The sequence below is a fragment of the Schistocerca piceifrons genome, chromosome 4 (genome assembly GCF_021461385.2).
Source record: "Schistocerca piceifrons isolate TAMUIC-IGC-003096 chromosome 4, iqSchPice1.1, whole genome shotgun sequence".
Taxonomy (NCBI): domain Eukaryota; kingdom Metazoa; phylum Arthropoda; class Insecta; order Orthoptera; family Acrididae; genus Schistocerca; species Schistocerca piceifrons.
The window spans coordinates 456772937-456800849 of record NC_060141.1 but is presented as its reverse complement, the minus strand read 5'-3'; the positions used below and the strand labels follow the sequence as shown (position 1 = coordinate 456800849).

The following is a 27913-nucleotide window of genomic DNA, read 5'->3' as shown; positions in this document are numbered from 1 at the left end:
CGTTGACGCCGACCTACATAGGGAGGAACGATCACCACAATAAAATAAAGGAAATCAGAGCTCGTACGGAAAGATATAGGTGTTCGTTCTTTCCGCGCCCTATACGAAATTGGAATAACAGAGAACTGTGAAGGTGGTTCGATGAACCCCCTGCCAGGCACTAAAATATGATATGCAGAGTATCGTTGTAGATGTAGATGTAGACTCCTAGTGGAGCCAATGCATTCATGCTACATTAGGAACACAAACACACAGCACACTCACCGCATGTCACGGGGACATCAGCTTGTTGCTTCTATAAGAAACGGCTGTCACTGCAGATACCAGAAAGTGCTAATAATGTCGTGTGACTAGGGCCTCCCGTCGGGTAGACCGTTCGCCAGGTATAAGTCTTCCGATTTGACGCCATTTCGGCGACTTGCCCGTCGATGGGGTTGAAATGATGATGACGACAGCACAACACCCTGTCCCTGAGAGGATAAAATCTCTGACCCAGCCCGGAATCGAACCCGGACCCTTAGGATTGACATTCTATCACGCTACCGGGGGCGGTCAGCAGAAAGTACTAATTCAGTCCGATGCTTTCAACATGCGACTATTGAGTAAACTTGATCAGACAACAGGACAGTACCTGTAGCTCTTCAGCTACACGGAAGGACACTAAACAGTATGCAGCACCCTGCACTGCCTATGACGATATGACGGAAAACCTGTTACAACAACCTCAAAATACATGACTTCACGTCTCAGCGATACAACGAAGAAACCTATCACCACACCCGTCTAAGGCGGCCCATTGTATTGTATTGTATGGAACTGGGGACCTAGAAACGACGGACCGGCTTCGTCCCCGCCGTAGCCCACAGTGGTACACAACCCCACAACAGTCTACAGCAGTCCGCTCACCCCACCGCCGCCCCACACCGAACCCAGGGTTATTGTGCGGCACGGAAGGCGGCCCATACTGCTAGCTAGTACCGCGCTGCTCCAAATCACTCCAGAGAAGATCCGGTCTGTGGTCGCCACCGAAGGGTAGGATCACACGGCATACACGTATGTCAGCAGTCATTGCAACACATCTCCCGTTGGATTTGTAATTATTTATTTCAGACGCAAAGAAATACACTCAAATATAGTGTCTCATAAAAAGTATCCGGACACGTCTATGTAATGCGGAATGGACCAAAAGAGGTTATGTGGGCAGACCCAACAGAATATAGGCGAGGAGTATTGTGTTGTTAGCAGAGAAGCAGCATTATACCAAAAGAGGTTGTGTGGGCAGACCCAACAGAATATAGGCGAGGAGTATTGTGTTGTTAGCAGAGAAGCAGCAACACCAGAGTGGATCGGTGACTTCTAACGTGGAGTAGCCACTGGGTATCACCTGAGTAGCAGATCCATCAGGGGTAGTTCAACCCCTGTGAAGGTGTCCACGTCGACTGCTAGCGATGTGACTGTGAAGGGGAAACGCGAAGAACAACCGCAAGACCAGACAGACCTCAGATACATCTACGTCTACATACATACTCCGCAATCCACCATACGGTGAGTAGCGGAGGGTACCTTGTTCCACAACTAGCATCTTCTCTCCCTGTTCCACTCCCAAACAGAACGAGGGAAAAATGACTGCCAATAAGTCTCTGTACGAGCCCTAATCTCTCTTATCTTATCTTTGTGGTCTTTCCGCGAAATGTAAGTTGGCGGCAGTAAAATTGTACTGCAGTCAGCCTCAAATGCTGGTTCTCTAAATTTCCTCAGTAGCGATTCACGAAAAGAACGCCTCCTTTCCTCTAGAGACTCCCACCCGAGTTCCTGAAGCATTTCCGTAACACTCGCGTGATGATCAAACCTACCAGTAACAAATCTAGCAGCCCGCCTCTGAACTGCTTCCATGTCCTCCCTCAATCTGACCTGATAGGGATCCCAAACGCTCGAGCAGTACTCAAGAATAGGTCGTATTAGTGTTTTATAAGCGGTCACCTTCACAGATGAACCACATCTTCCCAAAATTCTACCAACGAACCGAAGACGACTATCCGTCTTCCCCACAACTGCCATTACATGCTTGTCCCACTTCATATCGCTCTGCAATATTACGCCCAAATATTTAATCGACGTGACTGTGTCAAGCGCCTTACTTCTAATGGAGTATTCAAACGTTACAGGATTCTTTTTCCTGTTCATCTACATTAATTTACATTTATCTATATTTAGAGTTAGCTGCCATTCTTTACACCAGTAACAAATCCTGTCCAAGTCATCTTGTATCCTCCTACAGTCACTCAACGACGACACCTTCCCGTACACCACAGCATCATCAGCAAACAGCCGCACATTGCTACCCACCCTATCCAAAAGATCATTTATGCAGATAGAAAACAACAGCGGACCTACCACACTTCCCTGGGGCACTCCAGATGATACCTTCACCTCCGATGAACACTCACCATCGAGGACAACGTACTGGGTTCTATTAATTAAGAAGTCTTCGAGCCACTCACATACTTGGGAACCAATCCCGTATGCTCGTACCTTAGTTAGGAGTCTGCAGTGGGGCACCGAGTCAAACGCTTTCCGGAAGTTAAGGAATATGGCATCCGTCTGGTACCCTTCATCCATGGTTTGCAAGATGTCATGTGAAGAAAGAGCGAATTGCGTTTCGCAGGAGCAATGCTTTCTAAAGCCGTGCTGATGCATGGACAGCAATTTCTCTGTCTGAAGGAAATTCATTGTATTCGAACTGAGAATATGTTCGAGAATCCTGAAACAAACCGATGTTAAGGATATTGGTCTGTAATTTTGAGGATCCGTCCTTCTACCCTTCTTGTATACAGGCGTCACCTGCGCTTTTTTCCAGTCGCTCGGGACTTTACGTTGGGCAAGAGATTCGCGATAAATGCAAGCTAAGTAAGGAGCCAATGCAGTAGAGTACTCTCTGTAAAACCGAATTGGAATCCCATCAGGACCTGGCCATTTATTTATTTTCAACCCATTCAGCTGCTTCACAACCCCAGAGATGTCTATCACTATGTCCTCCATGCGGGAATCTGTACGATACTCAAACGTCGGTATGTTTGTACGATCCTCCTGCGTGAAAGATTTCTCAAATGCTAAATTTAAAATTTCAGCTTTGGTTTTGCTGTATTCCGTTGGCAAGCCAAACTGATCAGTGAGTGACTGGATGGAAGCCTTCGACCCGCTTACCGATTTTACGTAAGACCAGAATTTCCTTGGGTTTTCAGCAAGATCTTTTGCTAAGGTATGACGGTGGTAGCGGTTGAATGCATCGCGCATCGCTCTTTTTACAGCAGCACGAATCTCAACTAACTTCTGCCTGTTCTCATTCTCCCGATCTTTCTTGTGCCGCGAGTGCAACTGCCTTTGCTTCCTGAGCATTCTCCGAATTGCGCTGTTAAACCACGGTGGGTCTTTTCCGTCCGTAACCCACTTTTTCGGCACATACTTGTCCAATGCGTGATTTACAATGTGTTTAAAATTTGCCCATAATTCTTCCACGTCCATCGTACCGGAAGTAAATGAAGTCGATTCATTTACTAAGTGGGATGCCAATAACTGCTTATCTGCTCTTTCTAGTAAGAATACTCTCCTAGCCTTCTTGACCGACCTTTTAACTTTCGTAATCATAGTTACTAACGAACACGGACCGTCGAGCTTTGCGGAGGGTCCTTCTAAAAGTCGCATGAGAGCAGCGGAAGGATTTACTTGTTTGTATCAGCATGACAATGCACTTTATTATAATGCAACAACTGAGAGGTAATGGTTGAGAACAATAACATCCCTGAAATGGACTGGCCTATCCAGATTCCCTGCCCGAATTCAATGAAACACCTTTGGCATGAGTTAGAACGCTGACTTCGCACCAGACCACGGCGTCCAAACCTTCTCTAGTTTCGGCTTTTGAGTAAGAATGGTCTGCCATAGATATTGGGACACCTCACTGAAGCTATCCCCAGCGGAGATCAAGCCGTAATAAAGGCGTACTGTGGACACATTCCATATTAAAGCCCACTAATGGGGTTCGTGTATTTTAGATCAGTTTATGTCACAAGGATAAGACAAGACAAGGCGAGAGACGTATGGTTTGAAGCGTGTGGAAAGTTGTTTGACGGTTTTTCTGCGAAACCAGGCCAGAAGAGAAATGATATAGACAAGTATCGTTGTTGTCTTCTGTTTGCTTTCTAGTGGTGGCTCTCTCTGAGCACTATGCGACTTAACTTCTGAGGTCATCAGTCGCCTAGAACTTAGAACTACTTAAACCTAACTAACCTAGGGACATCACACACATCCATGCCCGAGGCAGGATTCGAACCTGCGACCGTAGCGGTCGCTCGGCTCCATACTGTAGCGCCTAGAACCGCACGGCAACTCCGGCCGGCTAGTGGTTGCGTTTCTCCTCCAATGTGGCCATTCAAAACTTGCAGAATCCCAAACCAGCAAATGTTTTGCTCCCCGCCTAAAGCCCTTTTCATATGACTGTACAAATTTTTAATCAATAATAATCTTTTAAAATATATTCAGTTATTTAAGCAGGTTCAGTGTAATTACTACTTTTGTCTGCCTAAGTCCATACCGGTTGCCTAACAGTCTCGTATTGCTGCGGGATTATAACTGTGATATCTCAGTGTGTGTGCACTGAAATGATTTCTGACATCTCGAGCTCGCCGCTAACAGACGTGTCTATTACTAGCATGCCTAGACTGTGTGATGGTGCCGTGGCGACTGCACCCTCAGTCTGCTGAGCGGCTTAACGGACAAACGCTCAGCGTGAGGATTTAGGGCGTCATTGGATACAACTCGCATTTCGACGTGTATTGGGGGTAATTTGAACTGAGTCGCTTGTAAAAATCACTGAATCTCTGCTGCAAAGCAGAGCGTTCTGTGTCACACCGGAGGGCAGAAAGAGCCGGTGGTAACGGCTGAAGAATGGGCTCGCCCAACGGGTTGCGTCCTTGCCCTGCTCCTATTCAACCTGTAAACCAACCAACACCAAATTACGCGGCCCACTTCCCGTACGCCGACGATCTGGCCATCACAGCTCAAGGAAAGAAGTCTGAGGAACTAGAGCAAAACTTGGAACGCGATCCAGTCCGAGGACTGGTTTGATACATATATCCATGCTATTCTGTCCTGTGAAAGCCTCATCTCCGGATAATTACTGCAACTTACATGCTTCTCAACCTGTCTATTTTATTCATCTCCTGGTCTCCCTCTACGACCCCCCCCCCCCTCCCCCAGCGCACACACACACACACACACACACACACACACACACACACACTCACACTCACACTCACACTTCCCTCCACCACTGAACTGGGAGTCCCGTGATGTCTCACACTATGCGTGCTATCAACTGATACCTTCTTTTACTCAAGTTGTGCCACACGTGTCTTGTATCCTCCAGATTTACGGACCCCAGCTCCCAAAGAGACAATCACAAATACACTGAGAGGCTTAAGCATATCTTCGGTGAACGCCACTCCTTATTTAAAGCTTCCTGTGTACCTCTGAGACTTCAGTCCCGCAAGAGATTTTTGAACAAAGAACCGATCGAGGCTCCAAACGACTACCCTCCACTACAGGAGGCGCCCAGCGGCGAGAACCTGCGACGGAAGATTTGGAGGAGCCTGAACCACATCAGAACGGGTGTAGTACTAGTGAAGGCAAACCTGATGAAGTGGGACCTTGTAGATGAATATGACGATAGATATTAGTGTGGTGAATTACGTGATATGGAGCATCTCGGTTTTGTAATTTAAAAAGCATCATCCCTGCATCACTAAATAAAAAGAAGAAAAAGACCGTAAACGATATTAGGCAAAAAAAACGTATCACAGTGATGAAAAGTGTCCGCAAAACTGACTACTTACATTCTAGTGGTCAAGCCACTCCTAAATTGCTATACCAACCCTTTCCTTGAAATTCGGGAAGTTTCGCAAAATATCGATAATCATTAATTAAAACGTGCATTGAAATTGGAACCTATGAACAAATAGAAAGAGAAAAAATGATTATAAATAGCACCGGAAGGAGGGAGGGGGGTGAGGGGGAGAAAAAGATGAAGTGTAGAGTAAACAGTACCTCAGCTGGGGCAGCTCCTGGACGAAGCGATGGGACTGCCGTACACAGTTGACAAAATATCAAAAGCATGGGCCGCAAGGGAAGTGGCGCATGCGCGGAAGCGTAAATACTTCGATAAATCTTAAGGAGGTGATTGGGAACCGAGCGTACAAAACTAAAGATATTGATGAAGATCTCCATGCCTTAAGAAAACTTTCGTACTAAACACTTAATTTTCAAACTGAATTAAGACACAGAGCCGTTTTGGCTAACTTTGATTACTTAAATGAATAGCGTCATTCATTCGCACTCTCTTCCTTACTTCCTCTTTTGTGGTACCCTTAAGATTTTATAAAAAATTGTAAAAAGAGTTTTAAATTTTAAATGTTATATTTATAAATGCCCCTCCTTCCCCCCACACAGATTCTAGGCTGTTATCCCTAAGTTTTTGATTGATTCGTTTGACATTTGATATCTTTATTAATAAGCTTATTCTTTGACGCCCTGTTTCCAATCGTTTCCTTACTGTTTGTCGGATGTTACTAACGCTGCCGGACATGCGCACCTTCCCAAGGGACCTATGTTTTAATATTCGGTCAGTTCGAGTATGGCAGTCGCAGCGTTTCGTCCCGGTGCAGCCTCATTTGAGGTACTGTTTACTCTATACTCCATCTTTTTTTTCCCTCTCGCCCCCCCCCCCCCCCCTCCTCCTGCTTCCGGTGCTGTTTATAATCTTTGTTTTTCTCTCGTTCCATTCGTTCGTAGGTTCCAATTACATTGCCGAGTTTCAATCGATGGTTACCGTCTTTTGCGAAATTTCCCAAATTTTAGAGAAGGGGTTGGGATCGGACTGTAGAGTTGACTTGACCACTATAAAGCAAGTTTTCACTTTTGCGATCGCTTTTTATCATTGTGACATGCTCTTTTGCGAGATATTGTTTACGGTCTCATTTTTCTTTATACTAAGAACTGCACCTGACGATGTATTTTAAATTACAACAGCTGCTGTAGCATTTATTCATTGCTGTACGCAATAGCAGACTCCTGGGCTACACTCGTCACACTTAGGCCTTCTTCCTGTTTCTCGATGGTTCTTCCCCGCGTGAAGTCATTCAGATGTGGTCTCCGGGTGATGTTGCAATGAAGTTTACCACCACAGTGCATCCTAACTGCTCGCTGATCGACATACCGCCTTTTCCCGTTCCGTAAACTATGTGGTATTGCTTGGCCACCACCATTTGGCGCTATAGTCACGCTGACCTCACGCTATGTGACCTACAGATTTCTGTGCACGACTGGGTGACCTCTGGCAACATGCTCCCGTATTTTCATTTGTTTCCACCGAGTAGTTAATATGTTATGTTTCTTTATATAGCTCTTCCTTAAGTTTTGCATAGCGTATCACTTTGCCACGGAGATTTCTCAAAGAATTCACAGATGTTCTGTAACGAGTTTATGTTGTATTACATTGGGTGTTACTTACATTCATGTGGTCTAGCACGTGTTTGCGTGGTCGCAAATAAACTGTAATGTGCAAGTGAGACTATACTAAGTAGTGTAGTTGTTCCGTGGCATTATACCCAAACATTACCAAAAATCGAATGTCTGGAGTTCGATTCTCACTCGGTCCTACGAATTTATCTCTTTTGCTCATCGCTTTCTTTCCTTCTGATAATGAAAAATACCGTGTTGCAGCGGGGTTTAGAGTCTACTTTAAACTGAAGAACATCCATCTCCTCCCCCCTCCCCCCAACCTCCTCACAACTGGATGGGTAAGGCAGTTGCCTCTCCTACAATTGGTCAGATAAGTCAGTTAAAAGTTAATAAACTTAAAAATGACTTGAAAAGCACTGCAGTGTTCGGACTAACCTTCGTGTTGGGAACAGCTTCAGAGTTTAAAATGATTTTAGTTATATTATCCCTCTTGGTGACGTCGGATATTAGTGAAGACGTAGACAGCAGCCATTCGAGCGGTTTCCTATCACTTACAAATTTATCTGTCTTGGGAAACCTTATCTGGCGTGTAATGATAGCTTAGAGTGCTGCAGTGCGTAATTGTCACTTATTGATGAGAAAAGTGTTTCACACGTTCAGAAAAAATAATTCAATTATTTCCCTATTATAGAAGGGTCTCAATGACTCGACACAAAGACAGGATGGAAACCAAGTCCTACAGCCAGTTATCTGAGTTACAGTCTCCGGAGAATACTGGTAGTGAGGTAATACCATGACAAGTTCTTTGAGAGCCTGTTTCTTTTTTTTTCCTAGCAGCTACGTGGTGGAATGTAAACTGGCCACGCTTTCATCTTTTTTGTGATTTGTAGCTCAACTGCGACTTGCGATTAAATTGTAAGGACAATGGAAGTTGCTTAATAAACTTAATTAATGTGTGCAACCATTCACCGTTCCCTCTTTCATTAACTACGTCGTCCTTCCTTGGGGGCTTCTCTGCAATGGACACCAAACACCGAGGAGATGCAGATCTCTATTTTGAACAACTACGAAACAGGATCTTCCCTGTATTAGTAGTTGTAGTTCTTTCATATGTATCCTGAACCTATTAATGTTCTGCTGGATCATGGAAATCATTATCACTACGTTTTTCTTTTTCTTCATTAAAAGATTCCTTCGAGTGACAGAAATATCAGTAGCCCAGGGGAGGTGGCTGTTATTGCCATTCTTTGCTATGAGTCACGACATCATATTCATTACATTGCGGGCTCAGCATTTCTGACCCGTTTCGGTTTATACTGTTTCATGACAGTCCGTCTTCATTGATTCCACTCTCATAATCTATTTATTTCCTTCCAACGAATTTAAAACCTTCGTACTGACCAACCAGGATCACGTCACAATTTCAGTTCCTCTTCAGTCTTCTTTGTAGCTTCCTATTTTTTTCAGATATCCTTCATCTTTTCCTCATATTGCGTTTTCCTTTCTCCTGTCCATGTTGTTCCCCATTTCTTATTTCTTCTGTCTTGAAAGTCTTCTAAATTTAGTATTTCATTCTTAAAAAGGTTTCTTTATGAAATTTCCGGCTGTTTCCCTGTGTTTCCTTCTAGTTCTTTTCTTATTTTCGTAATCCATTATATTGTTAGTTTCTTTTTCCAGAAACAGAGGAGTAGGTGTCTTGCTAGCCTCTTCTCATACATTCGGGAGAGCCTTCCAAAGAAGATCACTTTGCCATAAATTCTGACGTTTTCTGTATATTTTAGTCGATCATGTTACTACTCATTTCCTAACCACCTGCAGTGTATGTTGGCCCATTATTTTTCTAAAAATCCATTTTTCAACTCAAGTCTGTTTGCATGATATGTTTGTTCACGTGTTTCAAGTATTCCTACAGCTATAGTTCATCTTTAAAAATTCACATGCAAGTCAACATTCTGGTCTTCCTACTGCAGAACAGTATGTTAGTTTTGTTTTTATAGATATGCATTTATTTTTGTAGATACACTCTAAGACTAAAAAAACGACGCACCACGGAGGTATTATCCGATGGGACGGTAAAAGATAGATGTGGTATACTTCGTTGCTGCAGAAGTTCGTAGCGTTTTTGTTCAGCATGTCGGTATTCCGATTGCTATGGGTTTATTTATCGATTGTCATCTTTTATTTGTAGTTTATTATTGCTATTTGTGATTGCATATTGCCATTTGGAAATAGTGGGTGGAGATGTGGACGATAGAAAATTGAGTGCCATGTGGAGAAATCAGAACATTTCCGACATATTCTTCTGCTTGAGTTCAATATGGGGTTTACAGCAGCGGAGGCAGCCAGAAACTTTTGCAGCGGGCATGAGGATAATGCCACTGGACAGAGCACGGTAAGAAAATGATTTCCTCGCTTTAAGGAGTATCGTTTTGAAATTAGTGACTCTTCACGTACAGGAAGACCTTAGGGGTTTGATGAAGACTGTTTTAACTCATTAATCCACAATGATTCACTTCGCAGTACTCTATAACTGGCATATGTGATGAACTGTGATCATTCCACCACTGTGCGACATTTGCATGCAATGGGGAAAGTTCAAAAATTGGGTGTTTTTGTACCGCATGCTCTAAGCAAAAATCTCAAAAATCAGCGGGCGGCCATATGCGCATCTCTGCTTGCTCGTCAGCAACGGTCTCGTGAACAACACCCACCATCCCTATCCCGTACCTAATGACGACAAATGGTGTCTTTATGCTAGTACAAGAATAGGAAAGGAATGGTTGAGCCCAAACAAAGCAGCAATTCACCGTACAAAGACCGCACATCCACGAAACATTGTGTTATGCATCTGGTCGAACAACGACGGTGTGTTGTACTACGATTTGCTTCCCCGAGGTGTAACCATCACTGCTGACGTTTATTGCCAACAACTGAGGTGTCTTGCTGACGCGATCCAAGAACAACAACCTGTAAGTCTGCATGAAGTGATGCTACTCCACGATAACTGCTAATCTGACAAAAAGCGCTATACGTGAGTTGGGTTGAGAAGTCGTTCAGCACCATCCTTATTCACCTGACCTTGCGCCCTGAGATTTGCACATTTTCCGCTCTCTATCGAACAAATATCAAGGAACTTCCTTTTCGGATGAAAATATGCTCTCTACATGACAAGCTCTTCTCCTCAAAACCAAGTGATTTCTACAGTTGCGGGATCAAAAAGTTACCACAGCTTTGGCAATTTGTTGTAAATAGTGAAAGAGAATACGTTATTGCAGACTGAAATCTTTGCTATGTTTGTCAGTCGTGTTTATTAAAATTATGGAAAAACGCTACGAATTATGCTTCAAATGGCTCTGAGCACTATGGGACTTAACTTCTGAGGTCATCAGTCCCCGAGAACTTAGAACTACTTAAACCTAACTAACTTAAGAACATAACACACATCCGTGCCCGAGGCAGGATTCGAACCTGCGACCGCAGCGGTCGCGCGGTTCCAGACTGTAGTGCCTAGAACTGCTCGGCCACCCCGGCCGACTAGGAATTATGCACCAATCAAATACAAGTAAAGGAAAACAAATTATTGCGATTGGTGAAAAATTGGATGATGTTTTAGAACGACAAAACCCCGAGCTAGTTGGACGGTGCTGCCACAATGCTCCACACTATCTCAATTTGGGAGAGACCTTGATGGCCAAGGTAGTAACTGGCTAGCACGAAGAAAAGGGGTAGAAACTCTCGGCGTGTGGGGGCGGGCATTATCTTGCTGCAGTGTAAGCCCCGAACGGCTTGCTATGAAAGGAAACAAAACTGGGAGTAGAATATCGTCGACATACCGCTGCGGTGCAAAGGTGCAGCGAAGGACAACCGGGAGTAGAATATCGTCGACATACCGCTGCGGTGCAAAGGTGCAGCGAAGGACAACCAATTGGGTCCTGTTATTAAAATAATGGCACCCCAGACCATCAGTCGTGGTGTGTCAAGTCGTGTGGCGGGTGACAGTCACGTTAGTATTCCACCACTGTTACGGGCGTCTCCTGACATGTCTTCGGCCTGGAATCTCATTGATTAGAGTAGAACTGTCTTCAAGAGTGGGTACCGTTTCGAAATGGGCCTCGATGACCACCGAAGATGTGTCTGGATGTAACGCCGGAAATGCATATCCTCCTATTTCCATCTATTGTACTATTATTTTTTTCCTTGTTTTGTTACCTCAAGATATGACATTTCTGTCTCTTTATATATTGTAATTGTTTTACTGTTTGTATATATATATATTTATGCACTCATGTCGATGTATAATTGGTTTGTTTCGTAAATATTATTTGTATTTTTACGCTGGGTCTTGCCTAGGGAAAACTGCTATCGAACGATTACATCGATGGGTCGTGTGAAGAATCAAAGTGTGTAGGATCTTTGGTAGTGTTAACTCTGCCGCGTGGAGCGCGGGCAGAGAGAGTCTGGCTGGAGTAGCGAGTGGAGCAGGTGTGTTGTGTGAAGCTCCCGCGAGTTGCCGCGCTTTCGGGGTTTGGCAGCATGTAATTGCGCTCGACTTGCGATGATAGTTTCTGACATGGTGTCGCGGACAGGAAGCATTAGCTGGTGCACATCAAGAGCCCGTTTCGTCTGGTGACCGTGTCGAGAAGAAGGCGCGCCAACATCCAGCTTCTGCAACAGCGACGGCCGACAATGAGTGACTGTCGCCACCTCCTCGATCGACGGCTTCAAACCTTCAATCAACCAACAAGGAAGACTGGAAACACGTAAAGTTTCAGAACTGTATGGCAGACCTCAGCTTTTCAAACTGTTCAAATCACAAAATTACAGCAACGTAGCATGAACCTTTGTTGCTCATTGTGCCAATTGCATTACCAAGCAGAGTCCCTTCCTTTTCCGAAATGAACCCGAGTGTCGTTGAAATTCAAACGCCAGCATAATTCCATTTCACTGCTTTAATTTCAAAGTTCACTTTAAGTATTCATAGCTGGCTACAATATTTAGATTACACAAGCACAAATTAAGAGTGCGAGTTTTGTTACCGTATTTTAGCTTACCTGTGACTGCAGCTCAGCTTGGTACGTACTAAATTTTACCATTGTTAATTGTTCAGAATCATTTAATTCAAGCTCAAAGTAAAATCTCTTATTTCTAAATTGCGTAGACTCAAGTTGCTTTTGAAATGATTGTTGAGGTAGTCCAAGACTAACCGTATTTTACTGAATTTCGATGTGCTTCAGAAAGAAAGCTCACCATTAACTTCAGTCACTAAATTAACTTTCGATTTTCCGGTTTTGTTAATTCTTTTGCTAAATTAAGTCAGAATGTAGCGAAATTTATTACTTCTGACAAACTTTCAGTTTTCACACTACACGTGTCAACCTCCAGTTGCCACGTTTCTAGTGCTAATTTTTTCAGTTACTATAGTAATTGTCCTTAGGACTGGCGACCGTAATTTCCCCAAATCTCAAATATCTAATTACCGCTAGTTAATTGTTAACGTAACGGCCGCACATTTACTTTCTTCATTAACTTTACCCCTTTTCAAAATTAATTTCCACCAGTTTCATTTGCATTTTTCCTTTCATTTAGATGTAACCCTTTCCTCCCTCTTTACCGATAGATTAACTTCGGTGACGATTGCTTTTCCCAAATTTCCATTAGGTACACGCGGTTTAATTTTTCACTGTCATTAAGGTCGATAAGTGAGGGGGAGGTTACATGGAGATGCCCAGACATCAGTGGGATACCAAGCTGGATGTCGCCTGCCATACGAAATGGTTCAAATGGCTCTAAGCACTATAGGACTCAACATCTGAGGTCATCAGTCCCCTAGACTTAGAACTACTTAAACCTAACTAGCCTAAGGACATCACACACATCCATACCCGAGGCAAGATTTGAACCTGCGTGGTTCCGGACTGAAGCGCCTAGAACCGCCATACGGCCGACAGCCAGGAGTGATGCTCCAGGCTACCATTTTATTGCGTAACAGGACCTTTTGGTTTTCATCCACAGCACCCTTACAGCACAGTGGTACATCGACAATATTCTACATCCCGTTTTGTTAAGCTTCACGGCACGCCATCCTGTGCTTACATTTCTGCAAGATAATACCCGCCTGCAAACTGCGAGAGTTGCTACTGCTTCCTAAACCCTACCCTGGCTAGCGAGGTCTCCGATTCTCTCACTTGTTGAAAACATTTGGAGCACTATGTCATGGGTCTCCAATCACCTTCGGATTTTGACGATCTAACGCACCAACTGGACAGATTTCTGGAACGATATCCCTCAGGAGAATATCCAAAACTCTATCAATCAATGCCATCGCAGATAACTACTTGCATAAGAGCTAGAGGTGGCCCAATGAATTATTGACTAACTGAGTCTGTGAAGCTCTTTCTCTAAAATAAAACATCTAATTTTTCAGAAACTGTCATCAATTGTTTGTCTGTACATGTACACTACATCTGCAGATTTGCATCTCATTCGGTAATTCCTTCGTGGTGTGTCGTCTTTTTTTGTCTCAAAGTGTATTTTTTGTCGAACATGCGCACTTACAGTTTTATTATCTCTTAAATCTGGTGCCAGTTTTTTTTGTCCGTTCTGCTCTATAGCTTCTGCAAGAATTTAAGTTCACTGACTCACATTATTCTATTTGAGTTTCTATGTATTTTGGTACATTTTTTCAACTACATTAGGAGACCAGTTCTATACACCATTCATTCCGGAAGATCTGAATATCTATTTCCCTCAAATTTTGTGAAAGTGTTGCAAAATCCTGGCAGTTTCAATCTGATCTGATTTTGTGATGTTTTGTCTATAAATTCCAGGTACATACATTTTGTTTCGAAAACCCTGTAACACTGTTAAGTTGATAAGCAGTTTCCTAGGCTAACACCAGTTTTTATTTCGATTTGTGTAGATACTTCATTAACAAATTTCGCTAAGGTATCGTATTTGTTAGAGTTTCTCGAATTATATTGGTTAGTTTTGCTTTAACATCTAATTCTCTAATGATTTTATCTATTTCTCTCTACCTAAGAATCAAATGCTTTCTTGGAAATATTAACTGACACTGTTGTAGGCATGCCCATTCGCATTCCAATGTGAATTTTTGATTTTAAGGTAAAAGTCTGTTATGTGCAGAATATGTACTTTCGAAAACCACCGTGATATTCTCCCAGTTGTTTATCTAATGCTTCTTCAATTCTATTCAGGAGAATTTTTGATAATATTTTGTATGTTACTGGCAAAAGTGAGACTCCTCTGCAACTGTTCAGTTTTTGTTTGACTTCCCTTTTATGTAGCAGGTGGGTTAATGTTATTTTCCAGTCTTCTGGAATCTTTCCTACTTTCCTCCCTCCAGTGGTGCAATTCTCGCTTACTCCTTGGAATTACGCGGGAACAGTTCAGTGTAGCGGCATTGTGCCGCTCTTCCAGTGCGCTCAATGAACTCACTGCAATTCTTCATCAGTAAGCCTTTCTAAACTGCTGTGTATCAGTATTAGTGGAAAACAACACCAGAAAGACAAACCCGAGACAGAATCGACCAGTACTGCATGCTTGAGAGTGAGGAGTGATGTGGGCATTAGTTGTCAACAGCAAACTTGAACACAGGTTCAGTGCTAACTAGGCAGGTGTGCTAACCACTACAACACTCAATGTGCCCCCCCCCCCCCACCCCCACCCTAAATACAAAACTTGATTCATGCCTTCAGCCCATCTTCCGCTTTATGAGGCGGTTAGATAAATGTTATTTTCCACTCTTTTCGAATCTTTTCTGTTTTCCATATCTTCTCCATCGATCAAGCTTTAACTCCCTGCCTTGGTGAACAGAGTTGCAATTTTGAAATCGTGTGTTCTGTAATTACTCACTATCTATATGTGTACACTATGTGTTAGCTGCGAAGGGAATAGAAGCTTCTATCCTTGTCGAAGAAAGTGTAATTCCATCAGATCAACAGGAATACAGTTACTCTTTGTGGGCTACTGGATGCAATGGATCCGTCATACCAAAATATTCAGAAAATATCCCCCAACAATCCTCGAAATTTTGTTAGTAGAGTTCGTGTTTTTGGAAAACAAGAGCGTTTGATAAAATTATGTGGTGGAGGGAGAATCAGCCCACAGTTATGTCTGATCGTAAGTGATGGCTGCTCTAAATCCCCTTAAACGTGGCCATAGTCTGTTCCCTCCCAACCATTCGTATATCTCAAAGAGTGCTCTATCCGTAATCACCTAGGAATCGACGAACCTTAAATTTCTTCCACATTTTCATTTGAGGCTTTAAAGCACAATGACAAACTTATTCGCACACGGTAGGCGCCGGATAACTTCGGTTTCCCAAAGAAGCTGACTTGTTGGTGGGCGTCTGGTTTTCGACAACGCACGTCCTTGCCGCGCCCTATCGGTACCGCTACGGTTGCCGGTTTCGTTTGTTTGTTTCCTTTTGTGTTGTCCTCGTCAGCTGGCTATAGCTGTGGGAGTTTACTCTGCCGCCGTGTTAACTAACAACAGCATGCAGTCGCGTAGCCCGCTACCTGTTGCTGCTTGCGCGTGTTACCCACCAGTGAGCCTTTGCATCAGTTCCATTACTGGTAGAGCAACTTCTTATGATTGTGCTTGTATACAAGGCAGACAGAACCCGCAGTTTCCGAGTTGCTGGTGAGTATCTGATGGAAAACAGAGCTGCACTTTTCAAGTCGTGTGTGCTTTAATTACTCACTATCGATATGTGTACACCACGTGTTAGCTGTGGAGGGAATAGAATCTTCACTGAAAGTTACATCGCGATTTTGTTTTAGTTTGTGTTCGTATTCACGTAAGTCAGTACTTCAATATGTCACAATTCTTAGCTTTGTTCGTAACTCTTGATTCTAACATTTTATTCGATGACTGAATTGTTGAGACCTAGAAAGTGCAACATAATAGTAAACTAGAAAATTTATGCTGTGAAATGGGTTGCGGACAAGAGATTATGTAAGTAGGTATTGGTGCTCGATGTCAGCTGCCGTGATCTCGACACACAGAACATGTTTCATAAATTTTGAAAACTCCAGTTCTACTGATATCCTGTGTGGTTATTATTTGCGAGTACTAGGTACAGGCATTTTGCCAACGACCTTGCCACAGTGGTAACACCAATTCCCGTCAGATCACCGAAGTTAAGCGCTGTCGGGCTGGGCTAGAACATGGATGGGTGACCATCCGGTCTGCCGAGTGCTGTTGGCAAGCAGGGTGCACTCAGCCCTTGTGAGGCAAACTGAGGAGCTACTTGATTGAGAAGTAGCGGCTCCGGTCCCGTAAACTGACATACGGTCGGGAGCGGTGTGCTGACTACATGCCCCTTCATATCCGCATCCATGAGGTTGACACGGCGGCCGGTCGGTACCGCTGGGCCTTCGTGGCCTGTCCGGGTGGGATAGCTACAAGTTTTTTTATTAGTAACCATCTATTATACTGTGCTGCGCTCGCATATGAGCAAAATGAAATGAAATGTGCTAATGGCTTTTTTAGCTAGTACACCCCGTTCGGGATGTTCGGCCGCTGGTTGCAAGTCTTTGTTTGACGACAATTCGGCGACCTGCGGGTCGATGATGATAAAATAATGATAAGGGCAACACATACGCTCAGTCCAGAGCGGAGAAAATCTGACCCGCCCGGGAATAGAACCCGGAACTCGGTGATCAATGGTCAGCAACGCTAACCAAAAAACTGCTACCTGTTGAAACTTAACATTACTTTTGTCATGATTAGTGATGGTGACGGTACTGAAATAAAGTGCGGACTTTCTAAAGTTATTACACAGCGTTAAAATGACGAAGAAAGAAAACAACTAATTTGCAGTTCGGTGCATCGCAAATTTTGTAACATTTGTACGTGCATTAATGGCCTCACTTTTATGGCTGTTACCCGCTGCTGCGCTCGCATATCATAATCAAACCGAGCGAGGTGGCGCAGTGGTTAGCACACTGGACTCGCATTCGGGAGGACGACGGTTCAATCCCGTCTCCGGCCATCCTGATTTAGGTTTTCCGTGATTTCCCTAAATCGCTTCAGGCAAATACCGGGATGGTTCCTTTGAAAGGGCACGGCCGATTTCCTTCCCCATCCTTCCCTCACCCGAGCTTGCGCTCCGTCTCTAATGACCTCGTTGTCGACGGGACGTTAAACACTAATCTCCTCCTCCTCCTATCATAATCAAACGCAGCCTCAGCTCACTAATAGTCTCCCACGTTCTAAACTTAAAGGCACGACGTCTCTTTGTCATACACCACTTAAAGTTCGCCTGGGGCTGTGGCTAAGCCATGTCTCCGCAATATCCTTTCTTTCAGGAGTGCTAGTTCTGCTAGGTTCGCAGGAGAGCTTCTGTAAAGTTTGGAATGTAGGAGACGAGATACTGGCAGAAGTAAAGCTGTGAGGACCGGGCGTGAGTCGTGCTTCGGTAGTTCAGATGGCAGCCGGCACGGTAGCTCAGCGTGTTCGGTCGGAGGGTTAGCTGCCCTCTGTAATAAAAAACTGAGTTAATCGACCAACGACAAACTGAAACGGGTGTCTTATGACGTCCGCCCCGAGCACATTCAACGAACAAAAGCGAACAAAATGAGGAGATTAAAAAAAAAAAAAAAAAAAAAAAAGGTAGAGCACTTGCCTGCGAAATGCAAAGGTCCCGAGTTCGAGTCTCTGTCGGGCACACAGTTTTTATCTGCGAGGAAGTTTCAAATCAGCGCAAACTCCGCTGCAGAGTGAAAATCTCATTCTGGAGTAATTATTGTTCCTTATTTTGCGTTATATTCTTCAAATTAATAAATATGTTGCACTACACATTTTCCTAAGTATCTTATGTTCTCCCTCAGCGTTCAATCTATCTGCACAACATATTTCATCAAAATCGGTTCAGAGGTTTAGTAGCGGATGCGTAGCAGGCAGAGTTATTTTCGCATTTACAATTTTCGTATGGATTGCTTCGGAGGATGAACTGCTTCGATACTGTGTCCCGACAATGAACTTAACTATGATAATTACTAACAATATTGATGTTTGTAATCCGTGCTGCAGACGTTTTTGAGTTTATAAAAAAGTTAGTACTTGAAAATATGAACATATGACATCAGCCAACATAAGTCTGTCATATGAACATATGACATCAGCCAACATAAGAGTCTGTCACTGTATAGTGACTGGTAAATACAGTTATTGTGAAGTAATAATACACCCACGGAATTTGGTCTACAACCTTGATAACTAATTGTAAGTATTGCTTCTGTTCGAAACACAGTATTCTGTTCAGTGTTTACACTCTGCCCCTGGTCTGTGTCGAAAGATTTCGTAAGTCTCTCGCGGTTACTACTGAAAAGCGCAACATAAAAATACGAAAGCCATGTACGATACTTCCAATATAAGGACACACCCCTTAAGAATTTTGAAAGAAAAGTGCAGTTCTCCAGTAGTGTAAACGAAGTTTTCTTTTCCGGAATGTTTTTGAGTTCTGTTGCACTTCGGATAAGATGATTTCCTTGATCGTCATCGATCGCTGCCACGGTCTGTGGAGAAAACTTCAGCAGTTCACACATCCCAGAGAGGGCACTGGAGATACCCTCTGTCTGACACTTACATATACTGAGGTGGCCATGGTCACAAGATAGCGATATGCACATATGTAGATGGCGGTAGTTTTGCGTACATAAGCTATAAAAGAGCAGTGGATTGGCGGAGTTGTCAGTCGTAACCGGGTGAGTCACGTGGAAAGGTCTTCGACGTGATTGTGGCCGCACGACGAGAATTAACAGACTGTGAAGGCGGAATGGTAGTTCGAGCCACGTCCATGGGACATTACATTTCGGATTTCGTTTGGGAATTCGATATTCCGAGACTCACAGTGCAAAGAGTATTCCGAGAATACCACATTTCAGGCTTACCTCTCACCACTGACAAAGTTGTGGCCAACGGCCTTCACTGAACGACCGATAGCAGAGGCGTTTGCGTAGGGTTTTCAGTGCTAACAGATAAGCAACACTGCGTGAAACAAGTGCAGAAATCAGTGTGGGAAGTACGACGAACGTATCCGTTAGGACAGTGCGGCGAAATTTGGCGTAAATGCACTATGGCAACAGACGACCGACGCGAGTGTCGTTGCTAACAACACGACGTCGCCTGCAGTGCGTTTCCTGGGATCGTGACGATACAGGTTGGACCCTGGATGACTGGCCTCGTCAGATGAGTCCCGATTTTATTTGATAAGAGCTGGTGGTTGGTATTGATTGTGACGTAGACGCCACGAGACCGTAGACCCAAGTGTTCAACACGGCACTGTGCAAGCTGGTGGTGGCTCCGTAATGGTGTGGGCTATGTTTACGTGGAACAGAGTACACGAAGGAACTTGCCCCCCTTCTTGCAGCGGTGTACAGTAGGTCTCTAGAAGAGCGTACCGTTCCAAAAGATTGGAAAAGGGCACAGGTCATCCCCGTTTTCAAGAAGGGACGTCGAGCAGATGGGCATAACTATAGTCTATATCTCTAACGTCGATCAGTTGTAGAATTTTGGAACACGTATTATGTTCAAGTACAATGATTTTTCTGGAAACTAGAAATCTACTCTGTGGGAATCAGCATGGGTTTCGAAAAAGACGATCGTGTGAAACCCAGCTCGCGCTATTCGTCCACGAGACTCAGAGGGCCATAGACACGGGTTTCCAGGTAGATGCCGAGTTTGTTGACTTACGCAAGGCGTTTGATACAGTTCCCCACAGTCGTTTAATGAACAATGTATGAGCACATGGACTACCAGACCAATTGTGTGATTGGATTGAAGAGTTCCTAGATAACAGAACGCAACATGTCGTTCTCAATGGAGAGAAGTCTTCCGAAGTAAGAGTGATTTCAGGTGTGCCGCAGGGGAGTGTCGTAGGACTATTGCTATTCACAATATATATAAATGACCTTGTGGACAACAGCGGAAGTTCACTGAGGCTTTTTGTGGATGATGATGTAGCGTATCGAGAGGTTGTAACAATCGAAAATTGTACTGAAATGCAGGAGGATCTGCAGCGAATTGACGCATGGTGCAGGGAATGGCAATTGAACCTCAATGTAGACAAGTGTAATGTGCTGCCAATACACAGAAAGATAGATCCCTTATCATTTAGCTAAAATATAGCAAGTGAGCAACTGGAAGCAATTAATACCATAAATTATCTGGGAGTAAGCATTAGGAGTGCTTTAAAATGGAATGACCATATAAAAATAATCGTCGGTAAAGCAGGTGCCAGACTGAGATTCATTGGAAGAATCCTACCAAGGAAACCTCCCCATCGCACCCCCCTCAGATTTAGTTATAAGTTGGCACAGTGGATAGGCCTTGAAACACTGAACACAGATCAATCGAGAAAACAGGAAGAAGTTGTGTGGAACTAGGAAAAAAATAAGTAAAATATACAAACTGAGTAGCCCATGCGCAACATATCCATCATCATGGATAATGCGAGATCAGGAGCGCCATGGTCCCGTGGTTAGCGTGAGCAGCTGCGGAACTAGAGGTCCTTGGTTCAAGTCTTCCCTGGGGTGAAAAGTTCAATTTTTTGTTTTCGCAAAGTTATGATCTGTCCGTTCGTTCATTGACGTCTCTGCTCACTGAAATAAGTTTAGTGTCTGTGTTTTGCGACCGCACCGCAAAACCGTGCGATTAGTAGACGGAAGGACGTGCCTCTACAATGGGAACCGAAAACATTTAATCGCAAGGTCTTACGATTCCTCCACAGGAAAACACGTCTGATATATTCTATACGACACTGGTGACGGCATGTGCGTCACATGACAGGAATATGTTGTCGACCCACCTAACTTGTACACTTGGCGAATGGGTAAAAAGATTCTCCTACCTTGCCCGATTTAGGTTTTCTTGTGGATGTGATAATCACTCCCAAAAAAGTGATGAAAACATAAGAGTTTGTCACATAAACTGCAACAAATGAATGCAACAGTTTCACAGTCACACAGTTTTCACTGTGCTCTGTCAAAACATATGTTTTTAACGTTTTCAAATTTTTCCGTGTGTAGACCGTCAAATCCTGCATATGTCCAAGCAAATCTGAACATGTCCTGGAATTTTCGAAAGCGAAGTTGATTATGTGTAAGTGCCTGAACTTTCATAATTGTCTGAAAATAAAAAATTAAAATTTGCACTCGAGGGAATACTTGAACCAAGGACCTCTCGTTCCGCAGCTGCTCACACTAACCACGGGACCACTGCGCTCTTGAGCTCACGTTATCCTTGATGTTGGATATCCTACATATGGATTACTCAGTTTGTATATTTTGCTTATTTTTTTCATAGTACCACACAACTTCTTCCTGTTTTCTCGATTGATCTGTGTTCAGTGTTTCAAGGCCTATCCACTGTGCCAACTTATAACTAAATCTGAGGGGGGTGCCATGGGGAGGTTCCCTTGTAAGTAAATGCAGTCCGAAAACAAAGGAAGTAGGTTACAGTACACTTGTTCGCTCACTGCTTGAAAACTGCTCATAGGTGTGGGATCCGTATCACATAGGGTTGATAGAAGAGATAGAGAAGGTCCAACGGAGAGCAGCGCGCTTCGTTACAGGATTATTTAGTAATCGCGAAAGCGTTACGGAGATGATAAATAAACTCCAGTGGAAGACTCTGCAAGAGAGACGCTCAGTAGCTCGCTACGGGCTTTTGTTGAAGTTTCGACAACATACTTTCACCGAGGAGTCAAGCAGTATATTGTTCCTTCCTACGTATATCTCGCGAAGAGACCATGAGGATAAAATCAGAGAGATTAGACCCCACACAGAGGCATACCGACAATCTTTCTCTCCACAAACAATACGAGACTGGAATGGAAGGGAGAACCGATAGAGGTACTCAAGGTACTGTCCGCCACACCCCGTCAGTTGGATTGCGGAGTATGGATTTAGATGTAGAATGGATTGGGTTCTCCGGTCCAACTGAACCAATCATTGACTGGAAATGAAAACGTTCAGTTATTTGGATACCATTTGCAATTGAATTTTTTGGATGACAATGCGCCATGTTACCGGGCCACAATTGTTCGCAATTGGGTTGAATAACATTCTGGACAGTAAGAGTGAATAAATTGGCCACCCAGATCGCCCGACATGAATTTCATGGAGCATTTATGGGACGTAATCTAGAGGTCAGTTCGTACACAAAATCCTGCACCGGAAATACTTTCACAGTTATGGACAGCTACAGAGGTAGCATAGGTCAACATCTGTGCAGGGAACTTCCAACGACTTGTTGAGTCCACGCCACGTCGAGTTACTGCACTACGCCGGGCAGAAGGAGGTCCGACACGATATTAGGAGGTATCCCATAACTTTGGCACCTCAGTGTATGTCAGGTTTTTTTTCCATGGAGCTTAAAGGTTTCTGCAGGGTGGGCAAAATAAAATGCCAGAATTATATCACGAACCTTAAGATAGGCAACCCAACTTACATCATCCTCCCCTGTGGCAGAGGATGTAAAATGGGTTGCATATCTTTAGGTTCATGGAAATAATTTCCGGGTTAGTATGTTGTATAATTGACGCCTGTAAGGAGATCCGTTCTATTTTCTCTGAAATAAATGTTGAATAATGCCAAAAGACCACTCCTTGACTTACCTTTTTCTTTAATCTGTTGCACAGTTCTGTTGTGTGTGTGACTCAGTTCCATTCTCTGAAGCAAGCTCCTGAGATTGAGGCTGAGCAGATTTCATGTTGAGCCTATTCACTACTTCTAAACTGAATTTTGAGATCTATGTGATACTCTGAAATACTGAAGTAGGCCGTCTGTTCCTTCGTCATCACATGTGACGAGAATGAATGTGTAGTACGTAGATGTTCCTAATTTTTTCATCCTTAAAAATTTAGATTTGATTAATCGGCCATGCAGTCAATGCATCAGCGTTCAAAGCTCGGTCATTCTTAGGTGTACACACTACCACACATTGTATTTTCTTATCGTAATTGTTATGCTTATTTCAATTTGTATTCCAAATCTTACGTGATACTCGAAGCCATCATAGAGTGTGATACATATTCAAATATATCTACAAGGCGTACTCAGTAACGGCACATTTAAATCACAGACGGATGTCTGAAGTGGGTCACGAACACATGACATCCGCTTTAAGTGGATGCAGAGCCGATGGTGTGGCAGAGTGATAGGTGCTCGTGCAGAGTAGTGTAACGTTTGTGTTATTATGGGCGACTATTGATTTGAAAGAAAGGAAGAGGGAAAACGCTATGGCGGCACGTAACTTTTCTTTTTCAAACTATCGAGCTTGTGACTGATACGATGGTCCTTTCATCTTTTACTATCTCGTGCTAACCTTTTCGCCTCTACGTAACTACTACTGCCAACGTCCCCTCTTATCCATTTTCCCAAGCTGTAGTCATCGTGTATCTCTACAACTTTCTTCATACACTGCGACTTCAAGTTCCATAGCGCACGACCCACTAAACTGTTTCTTCTTCTGGCGAGGGTTTACCACAGACTACTTTTCCCGACTATTCTGTTCACCACCCCTTTAATTGATACGTATCCGTGAGACTTAGTTTTCATTTTCAGCGGCATGATATTTCATATTTTACCACTACGCTTTCTCCTTATTTTCCGAGGACTACGTTTTAAATCCGTTCAATGTTCTGTTGCAGACGTATACTTGCAGAAAGCTGGATACGAGACCCCTCAATTAAACGACATTCTCTCACAATTACTGAGATCCTCAGAAGAGCCACGACAAAAATATTCCACCTAGTGTACAAGATACGTGAGACAGACGAAACACCCTAAAGACAAATTTAATTATTCCAATTCCAAAAAATCAGGTGCTGAAGGTGTGAAAACTACTAAATTATCTATTCAATAAGCCATGGTTCCAAAGTAATGACGCTAATTATAAATACAAGAACGGAAAAACTGGTAGAAACGGGCTCCCGGGAAGATCAATTTGCGTTCCAGAGAAATGTGGGTACGCGTAAGGCAGTACTGACCCTACAAACTTTCAGGCAACATAGCTTCAAGAAAGGCAAACCTATCGTTACAGCAGTTTTAGGTTTAAAGAAAGCTTTTGACAATATTGATTCGGCTACACTCTTTAAAACTGTGAAGGTAGCTGGAGTAAAACACAGAGAGCGGAAGGTTACTGCACTCTTTAAAACTGTGAACGTAGCAAGAGTAAGATACAGGGAGTGGAAGGTTATCTACAACTTGTAGAGAAACCAGACTGCAGCTGCAAGAGACGAAGGACATGAAAGGGAAGCAGAGGTTGAGAAGGGAATGAGACTGGGCTTTAGCCAGTCCCCTGCGTTTCTCGTTTTTTTTTTTTGTTTTTTTTTTTGTTTTTTTTCTCTCTTTTCGTTGAGGAAGCAGTAAAAGATCCAAGGAGCAATTTGGAAAGCGAATTAAAGTTCAGGTAGAATGAATAATAACTTTCAGATAGTGCTGATGACTCTGAAATTCTGTCAGAGGCGGCAAAGCACTTGGAAGAGTAGTTGGACGAAATGAATAATGTCTCCAAAAGAGATTATAAGGTGAACATTAACAAAAAATGAAACAAGAGTACTGGAATGTAATCGAATTAAATGAGGCAATGCTGGGGGAACTTACATTAAGAAATGTTGTAGGAAAAGTAGTCTATGAATTGTGCTATTTGGACTGATGTAGAGAGGATATAAAATGCAGACTCGCAACAGCAAGAAAAATATTTTTGAAAAAGAGGAATTTGCTAACATCTCATATAAATTATAGTGTTAGCTTTTTCTGCAGGTGTTTGTCAGGAGTGTAGCCCTTAACGGAAGTGAAACGTGGACAATAAACAGTTCAGGCAAGAAGAGAATAGAGACTTTTGATATGTGATGCTATAGAAGAATACTGAAGATTAGATGAGTAGATCGCGTGACTAACGAGAGGTACTGAACAGAATTGGCTTTAGAAAGAAATTTATGGCCCAACTTGGTTAGAAGTAGAGACCTATTGATAGGACGCACCCTGAGACGTTGAGGGAAAGTTCGAAGATGAAGAGACTTGCACGGGGTAGACAGCACGAAGAGCTGCATCAGAAGTCTTCTGGCTAAAGACCACAAGAATAGCAACAGTTATAGTTCATCAGTTCCTTCTACTACTGTACTTTTCCAAATTTCTCTTCTTGAAAGAGAATGTTCTGCCTTCTACAAGTGAACATCACCTTCGTGTATTGCTAGGAGAGACTGGGATAGATCGGGAAACTGGCTGTGATGGAAAACGTAACTACAGCTGTCAATTAAATTAATCGAACGTGAGCGGGATGTTCAGTCAGGCCAATGGATTGAAGGTGGATTAAGGAAACTCATTGCTGAATCCATACGAAAAGACTGGGAAGATGCCCTAATGGAACGTAGGTGGAATACATCAGAAAACATTCAGTAACAATATGCGTGTGTATAGGTCGAAACCGTAATGCACTGTAAGGTCTAGAGGAGGCCTTATCCAGCGTTGGATATGAAGTAGCTGATGATAGTGATCATGATGATCATGATGACGATGCAACTGAAAAGCTTTGTGACTCTTTGGCTTGCCTTATGTATTAGCACAAACTATTCCGCTACGATCTCCATGAACGAAAATTCCTCTGTTTACCTGCCGCGACCAAGTTCGACACAACTTCCAACTGTCAATAAAGGCCGTAATAGTCTTCATAATAAATACAAATGACTGTAATGGATGTAGTGGTATCTCCTTTGAAGTTAGAAGTCCTAATTAAACGCTAGATGACATCACGACAACACAAGGTAGAAAGAGAGAATCGAGAGGTGTGCATGCCAGAGAGGCAGCTTCAGCGATCAGCGCTTACGGCGGATCCTTCGGCGCCCGTGACTCTACCGAGAATGCTTCTGTGTAGTCTCCATTTGTCATCTTTCGTATAGTCCTCCCTTTTGCCTGTGTGTCTTTGCCTTGTTTCAGCGAGTGAAGTTCTCGTAGCTAATACAGCGAATACTCACTCGTCTCCATCTAATCCGGCTATTCCCTGCACAAGTTGGTCCTGATTAGCGGAAATGCCGTATTATTGAGAGTCTCTGAAATTTAGTTTAAATAGATCTTCCATGAAATCCAAATCTACATTCATTTTCATACGAAACTTAGTTCTTCGGTGCGTACATACGCCCCGAATTTTTAGTTGTCGCAATGATGAGCTGGGGACGCTAGCACGTAACCGCGTTACAACCATTACGTCAGTACTGCATGTATCTGGTTGTTGCGTGATGTACTCCAGGAGGGTTGCCTGCGGCTTCAGAGAAATCTCCGTGCTCTCCGTCCTGTGTCGACTCCTTCATCACTTTTGTCATTAATTTTCTGTACGCTTTTGATTAGATCTTCATGAGGTCAATCTCACAGTTTTCTTCGTACAGCCACTTAGAAATATTTATTCATTTATTTCTCCTCCTACTGGAATATGCAACATTGTTTAAGATTGTAATTAACTGAGAGCATTATTGCCCCCGATAGTTCATTGCGCGTAATTTGTGCTTGATCGACTAGCGTCCAAATGTGGGCCCGTTTGTTGAGAGGCCGGACTACCGAGGGCCGCATTAGCGAGAGTTTAGTGAATTTATAGACGATGTGGCACAGTAAATGCAGCTATCAACGTAGTGAGTCGTCTCGAAGAAAGGAGTGGAGCATGGCGAGTGGTGGAAGATAGCTTGAGGATAAATAAAATGAATGGCGTTGGAGAACTTACCTATTACTGTAAGTGCGTAACCTTACACGGCCATAGATAAGATAAAAGTGGGCTCTCGGAAACATAGTTACTCCTCCGTTGGTAGCCTCACAGCGACCGTGGTTTAACAACAGTTTTATCCATTTAGGGACAATTATTGTACAACACGACGCAGCTCCACAACATACAACTTCTGTGTTAACTGACACTCGCAGTTATTTCAGAAAGTGTCTCAGCAAACGGTCGTCCTGAATTGCAGGAAATATCTTTCTCCTTTCTTCCATAATGCCACATTGTAATTGCTTCAGGTTTCTTTGTATCCGGATTTCTATTGCTCATTGCTATAATTATTTCAGGGTAATTTGAAATACTCAAACGACCGGGTTACACTAGAGTAGTTTCCTCCTCAAGGGTAATATTGATTAGAGTTTTAACAACACGGAAAACGTTTAGCGGCAGTGCCTGCTGTACCTCAGCTGCGTCGGCGCAGCAGGAGAAATGGTTCAGGGAGTTCAACGTAGAACATAAACTTCAATGCAGCTATGAACACAGAATAGGAATGTAATTCTCGGCGATAACCTGAGGCGGCTCTTAATCATGTGATTAGTATGGCACCGCAGACGGCGACGGGAAGGCAAGAAAACTTAGCTGCCGTCGTCCAAGGCCAGCGCCGCTTTTAAAG

The 27913-nt window shown here is 43.4% G+C and overlaps 1 protein-coding gene and 1 pseudogene across 1 annotated transcript in view; both read left to right on the top strand.

The window, feature by feature from the left end:
- The window catches only part of LOC124795910 (facilitated trehalose transporter Tret1-like), a 479061-nt gene that overhangs the window by 201551 nt on the left and 249597 nt on the right, over positions 1-27913 (top strand). The window lies entirely within an intron of this gene.
- On the top strand, positions 16626-16743 carry LOC124796993 (annotated as a pseudogene).